Raw genomic sequence first — 7815 nt, forward strand, 5'->3', positions numbered from 1 at the left:
GCATATGCGTGCAAACGGGCGGGTGGGTGAGGAACAAAATCGGCGAGATCAGGTTGGACTCATTTACCTCCGTCCATCACGTTGCTAACAGTAGATGATGATGTTGACGATTCCATCGAAATTACGACCTTCCGACCTCCAATCCCCACGGACGGCGCCAATTGACAAGGTATTAACTTGTCAATGCCTACAGATTGCAGACTTGGGTTTCGTAAGAAGTAGAGGGCAAGTAGATCTTGAAGGTTTCAGTCGACAAAGATGTTTCAACTAGAGTTACGGTGGTTTTGTTGACAATGAATCCATCATTTTCTCTTCCCTCGGCTCCCCTTTATATAGGAGGCGGAGCCGAGGGATTTCATGTCGTATAAGTTACAAACATCGAGAAGACGCGTTGGGCCTTTCCCGTATCGTTACATAACTCCTAATACAACTCTATATTCCTTATCTGAAATTCTCCGGGCTTCTGGGCCTCGAAATCTTCGGGTCGTGGGCCTCATATCATCCTTGCCAGATAATCCGGGTGCCTTATTCGGCATGCTTATTCGTCATGCCTATGTCAACCGGCATCAGCAAGAACGTGGAACCTGCACACAACACAACCAAAATACTTTGCCTCAACTTACAGTGAGGTTGTCAATCTCACCGCTTTGCTGAACACAAATGATTAAATGTATCGAGTGGAAGGAGATTTTTGCAATAATTAAAGAGAACATAGCTTGCAGTAAGTAAACAGAACATGATTGAAGTAGGTGAATTTGTTAGTGTAAAGGAAAGGACCGGGGTCCACAGTTCACTAGAGGTGTCTCTCTATAAAGATAAATAACATGCTGGGTGAAGAAATTACAGCTAGGCAATTGACAGAATATCGATCATACATGACAAGATGATTACTATGAGATTCGTTTGGGCATTACAACATAATACGTAGACCGTAATCCACATGCGTCTATGACTAATAATCTACCTTCCGGTTATCGTCCGAACCCCTTTCAGTATTAAGTTGCAAGCAACATATTATCGCATTAAGCAATTTGTGTAAAGTAAACAATAGAATTACCCTTGGATAAAATATTATTGTTTTCTCCCTAATAGCAACAACACATCTACGATCTTAGAAGTTATTGTCACTCTTCCAGAAAACTAGAGGCATGAACCTATTATCGAGCATAAATACCCCCTCTTGGAGTCACAAGCATCTACTTGGCCAGAGTATCTACTAGCAACGGAAAGCATGCAAGATCACAAATAACATATAACATGAATATATAATCGACCTCAACATAGTATACAATTATTCATCGAATCCCAGCAAACACAACATGTAGCATTACATAAAGATGATCTTGATCATGTAGGGCAGCTCACAAGATCTAAACATGAGGCATAAATTGGAGAAGACAACCATCTAGCTACTGCTATGGACCCATAGTCCAGGGATGAACTACTCATGCATCACTTTGGAGGCGGTCATGGTGATGTAGATGCCTCCAGTGATGATTTCACCCCGCGGCAGGGTGTCGGGAAGAGCTTCAGAACCCTCCCGAGATGGGTTCTGCAATGGCGGCCGCAACATAACTTTTCTTGGATGGAGACTCGGGTATTCAGGGTTTTCCCGAGATCGTGAATAAATAGGCGGATGTGCGATGTCGTTGGCCACCTAGGTGGGCCACACTGTGCCTTGGCGCTGGCCTAGGCCTGGCAGCGCCAAGGGGTGGTTTGGCCCCCCTGTGGCTCCTCTTCATCTCCCGTTCGGGCTTCATCTTCGTTACGGTAAAATATTGACTTCGGCTTTTGTTTCGTCCAATTTCGAGAATATTTCCTGTAAAAAAATTCTGAAATACAAAATAGCAGAAAACATGGAACAGGCACTGTGACATCTTGTTAATAGTTTAGTACCGGAAAATGTATAAAAGTGCAACGAAACATGAGCAAAACATATATAAATTGGTGTAAAACAAACATGGATCATCAAAAATTAAAGATACGTTTTAGACATATCATTCATCACGACTGCTAGGGGTGAATGGAAACCGGAGTTTACATTTCAAGATTATCCTGTAAGTAGTACTATAGCTATATGCCTCCAAATCTCTTTGATTTCTTGTTTCACTAGACCATGATTGCGCGCGTTGCTGCGCCCGTCTATATGTGAGAGAATTATAGATATGGTTAGAGACCATATGGACAGTTTAATATTTTGTTAAAAAAATGAGATGTAGTATTTTTATATGGGGGTAATGGGCTACAATTGTTTTTTTTGCTTTCTTGGTCTTTTTGACCTTTGTGGCCTGTGAGCGTATTGCCAGTTTAAAGGTGATAGTATATTATGATTCTCAGTTACCATATGTTATCAATGGTAAATAATAAAGACTGTGTGTTCGCAATGTCGAAATTTTTGTGAGTGATGGTTTTCTAATTATAATGATATGTTTGTTACCACAGTAGCTTGTTTGTTCTCTCTAACTCGGTCTAAGAAGATTGCACTGGGTGCTTGAATGAAGGAAGGATCAATGGCAGCGGTGTCAAGAAGTAATTGACTTTATATATAGACATCAGTTTTAAATTGTTTTGGTTGCCTACAAATTTATTATAGATGTTGGTTTATACACAGATAACCTGGCGGTTGTTTACAATAGCTAGGGAGTTAACCAAAAGAGAGTCACCCATCATTTAACAATTACTGCTTGCATAAAAGCCTACACTTATTCAGCGTAACTAAACAATAGGCTTGTCCAAGATCTTCTATATAGCAATCCCAGATTATCTACTTTCAGCTAGCCAAAACAACACTGACATGACCACCATACGGTTTGACTTGAAGTTAATCCACATAAAAAATAAGAGGAAAGAAACAAAGTCCATGTACAGGCATGAGTTTCCTGAATCATGATTTTCCAACCGCGCACTACACCTAGCATGCATCCAGTACATCCATCCAACGTTTGTGGGACCAGCTATTCTAGCAAAAATCTACGCCATGAATTTACCAAAACATGATCTCTGCCATGACTGACGGGAAGGATCAGAACACGCAACTCAAGACTTGTGTGAAAGTGGCCCTCTTCAAGCTGTCATATGCCATAGCTCTTAATTTGAATCCAACGAAATTTTCTAGGAAATATGGCACTGCTCTCTAGTGATGTAAGCTACGACCTTCAAACATGGATCAGTACATCCAAGGTTGCACTATCACAGGCTAATGCTTTGTGGCTCCATGCCTCCAATGAATACATGCAGTACACTGGAAAATTCAGAGGAGAAGAGATTAATAGTAACTACTGAAATTTTTTTTTTTTTTTTTTTGAACGGGAATAGGCCCCGAAGGGCCCAGAAGCATATATTACTTCAGCGGTGATAACACAATTACATATAGGACCCTAAATATAATAAAGGAAAATACAGTCTGGTCCATGCACTTTGCAACTAAGCCCTTAGAAAAAGTAGCAGGAAAGCAATCAAGGGCTTCTTCTTCACCGCGCATCGCCGACGACCTCGAAGCATAGGCACCGGCAGCACCTCCGGGGACGCAACCACTTGGAGTGTAGCCAGCAAGGAACCCTACGCCGAGATCCAAGATCCTCCAATGAAGGAGGAAGAAGCCCGGGCTCTTCCAGCAACCGAGCGCGGAGCGGCTCCCGTGGCCATAGATAGCTTCAGCAAAACGAGGCTTCCGCTGATGAACTCCGCCGTAGATCAGTGCTTCAGGAGTACTCAAGAGAATTTGTACTCCTTCTTCCCGCATAGCGACAGGATCGAGCATCTCCATGAGGATCCCCTCACTTTTCCCCCCGTCTCCATGACGGCAAGAAAAAGAAGGCAGTGCCTCCCGATCTGCAAGAATCCCTGCTTTCCCGAGCTTATTTGAAGGCGTCCTTCCAGATCCGACCTTTTCCCTCTCCCTCCACCACCGGAGAAAGAAAATAAAGATCCTCACCAGACCCCAGCTGCTGCTCGCTGACAGCCGAGGCAGACACTGCATCGGCATGACGCCAAACCCCACTTCGGGAGACACAACTCTAAACCTAAATCTAATCCTACTATACAGGGGGACCTGGCTGCCTCTCCCAAGCTCACTCGCGACAGCAGCGCTGCCGGAGGAGGAGGGCAGAGGAGCCGGGCGACTGAGAAGATGGACGACTCTCAAGAGGATGGGAGGTTTCGAGGACGGCTTCTTTCCTTTGTTTATCAGCTACTGGTCTGTCTATTCTTTTCCTTAACTACTGAAATTTAAATGCTTATACATTGAAGCGTATTTACTATCTATCTTGTTCGTTTATCTTACCAACTCATCAGTATAAGGCATATGTCTCTGTTAACACGACCGGTGCACATCCCTCAAGTGTCCATTCTCGTGGTACTGCATACTTGTGAACTGATGCAGTGAGTCCAACAGCCAAAGCTCCTTTCTTTCAGAGTGCTATGTGGCCTGATTTCTTAATAGTACCTACATAACAGTTAAATGATTACTCCTAAAAGGAACTGATAAAAATATTGCTTGTTTTACCTCGAGCGTTCTGAAAGAGTGAATTTCTAGTACTTCCTGAAGATCATCTCTGAGATATACAAACCAGCATCACTCACGACAGAAAAATAAATTATATATTCCATTGGTGCTGTTTCAGGTTACTTGGTTGCTCAATATTGGCAGTAAATGGTCCCTTGGATTGGTTTCGAGGCAAGATCAAATCCTCACTTCAGTGCAACAATTCAAAATAAAGAGCAGAGGGCAAGATCCAGCCCTCACTCGCCTGAGAGAACACATATGGACCCCAATTTAAATCAGTGTAGCCATATGAACTTCCCTGAATAGTGACAGGATATAAGCACATAATAGAATCTGAGAGCTGAAAGATACCATGGCAAGGAACATATGGCCTTTACCTAAAATTTCGCATTTGATCAAACGTCATGGAGTTCGGTACTCAGACAAAACACATGAATGTTGATTAGACATCATTTCGAGGACATTTTTGCCAATATCTTCCATAACTTCTAGCACTAATTGAACATCAGCCACCAAGATGCTAATTAGCTGCAAAACATGGAAGCAATAAAGGTTAAATAAACAACCAAATATGACTTTTATAGGCCACTGTGATGTGGCCTTCTTTCACCTAGATTAATGGAAAAGTAGGGGAAAATCATGACCTAAAACCATTACTTGGCTGTGAGCAACGGACTTCACCTCTTGTAATCAACTCTCTAAGTTTTCCTTGCACAATGTACAAGTTTAACCCATCGTCTTCAGTGAATTCATCCAACAAACAATATAACCGTATGAAAATTGGACAGCTATCTACGACCTTTAAACACGAGTTTCATATGTATGTCAACGGCGCAGAGGTCGGAAATTTACATGGTCAGATGGGGAAGCAGCCTGGGCAATAGGACAGTGCCAATGCATAACTTTTCCCATTCAAGTGAACGTTTTGTCATTTTTTACTTTATTAAGGTATATCCTATGATATACACGGGTTATGAATACAGAAAAGAAATGGCTTCATGTTGAAGTGTGTCATGGGATTGTACCTGTCCTGCAGCCATGGTCATAGCTGAAAGTCATACACGTGCTCTTAGCAGTTTCTGAATCCCAAACGAACGAGCACGGCAATCCCTGAAACAAACAACAACAAGTCAAATCGGTACCTAATACTGGTGTCATGGAACTACTGAGAAGAAGAAAGATATTGGGAAGACAGAAAAGCAACCCTAAGCAAGGTCATTGCTGAAGAACAGTGGGAGGCCAAAGACGAGATGGAAGGGGTAAAGAAAGAAGACTGCTAGCTGCACATTATATATGAAGGAAAGAAAAATTGACAATAACTACGATCTTAATAACCATAATTACAGAAGAGCGAGGGTCGAAATTTGTACCACCATGATTGCGATGCCGCCAGCGGTTTCAGTTTGCTGGCCATGATTACAGTGCCGCCTGCACGAACGAAAGAGGAGGCGCTGCTCTGATGAAAGGATCGTATGCCGCACCTAGAGGGGGGGGGTGAATAGGTGCTAACCAATTTTTAGTTCTTTTTCAATTTAGGCTTGACACAAAAGGTAAATTCTCTAGATATGCAACTAAGTGAATTTACCTATATGACAAGGTTATCAACTAGGCAAGATATAGCTACGCAATATATAAGAGATAGAGTGGGATAGAGGTAACCGAGAGTGGAGCACGCAATGACACGGAGATGATTCCCGTAGTTCCCTTCCTTTGCAAGAAGGTACGTCTACGTTTGGAGGAGTGTGGTTGCTACGCAAGCCAAACCAACAGCCACGAAGGCTTCACTCAGATCTCCTGTGAGCAACGCCACGAAGGCCTAGCCCACTTCCACTAAGGGATTTCCTCGAGGCGGAAACCGGGCCTTTACAAGGTTCTTGGGGCACACATCCACAACCGAATTGGAGGCTCCCAAATCTGTAACAATACAACAATCAACAACAACACATCAACACAAATCAACTAGGGAACCAAATAGGAACACTAGCATGAGATCCCTCAAACAAATGAGGGGGAAATGAGAATCGCTTCGGTGAGGATGTAGATCGGTGGCTTCTCCTTCGAATCTCCAAAGATCAAGAGCTTTGGTTGGGGGAGGAAGGAGATCTTGCAAATCTTGTGTTTCTTGAGGTGGCTCTAATGGTGGTGAAGCTTGGCAGATTTCTTGTGCAATGATTGAGCAAAGAGGTAAGGAAGAAGAAGAGGGGTATAAATACCCCTCCCCAAAATCCAGCCGTTGAGCATTTCGGGGGGCCGGATAATCCGCCCTAAGTAAGGGCCGGATAATCCGCCCCCCCCCCCCGGATAATCCGGCCTCCAGGTACAAAACCATGACAATGTCCGGGCAAATGTCCGGCCCCTAGTCTGAGAAGCAATTCTTCAGGTCCTTAGCCATTTTCGAGGGGGCCGGATATTCTTGAAATATCCGGCCCGTATAATCCGGCCCTGGTACAAAACCGGGACAATATCCGGGCAAATGTCCGGCCCCTATACTGAGCTGCATTTCCTCAAGTCCTTAGCCAAAATTCTGGGGGCCGAATATTTTGGAAATATCCGGCCCGGATTATCCGGCCCGGATTATCCGGCCTGATGATTATTTTTGCAACTGCTTTTTGACAACACTGACCACATCCAACACACATACAAATGTATCTATGTAATTCCTGTATCACTTAAACAACCATTAGTGTATCACATACATTGACATCAAACACTCAAAACATAATATGAGAGATGTTCTTTCAATCTCCCCCTTTTTGGTGTTTGATGACAATATACGGATTTGCAAAAGAATCATTATAGAGACAAGCATGATGGCAAAACATAGAGGCACTCCCCCTACATGTGTGCATATAAGTAATTTGCATTTGAATACAAATACACTACACATAGGAGCAAGGTGCCTCAACACAAGAGGTATCCATCATGAGCTCTAACAAGAGACATATACATATATGAAGTTGAGATATGGTGCTAGAAATCATACCCATGTGTAGATATATGATACGGAGATATAGCATCACACATAATATAATAGTCTTGATCTCAACATATAGAAATCCGAAAACCATAACAATGTCTCACACCACATAGCACATAGTTTTAAACGGAACACAACCAAAGCAAATAGTTCAAATAAGAGGGAACACAAGCAATAAAGGAATGATAAACGCATATGCTTGTGCCCAAACCATGCAAATCCCCGAGAGAGTTCCTAATAGAACGCTTGATACGTCTCCAACGTATCGATAATTTCTTATGTTCCATGCCACATTATTGATGATATCTACATGTTTTATGCACACTTTATGTCA

This window comes from Lolium perenne, chromosome 7 (genome assembly GCF_019359855.2).
Source record: "Lolium perenne isolate Kyuss_39 chromosome 7, Kyuss_2.0, whole genome shotgun sequence".
NCBI lineage: Eukaryota > Viridiplantae > Streptophyta > Magnoliopsida > Poales > Poaceae > Lolium > Lolium perenne.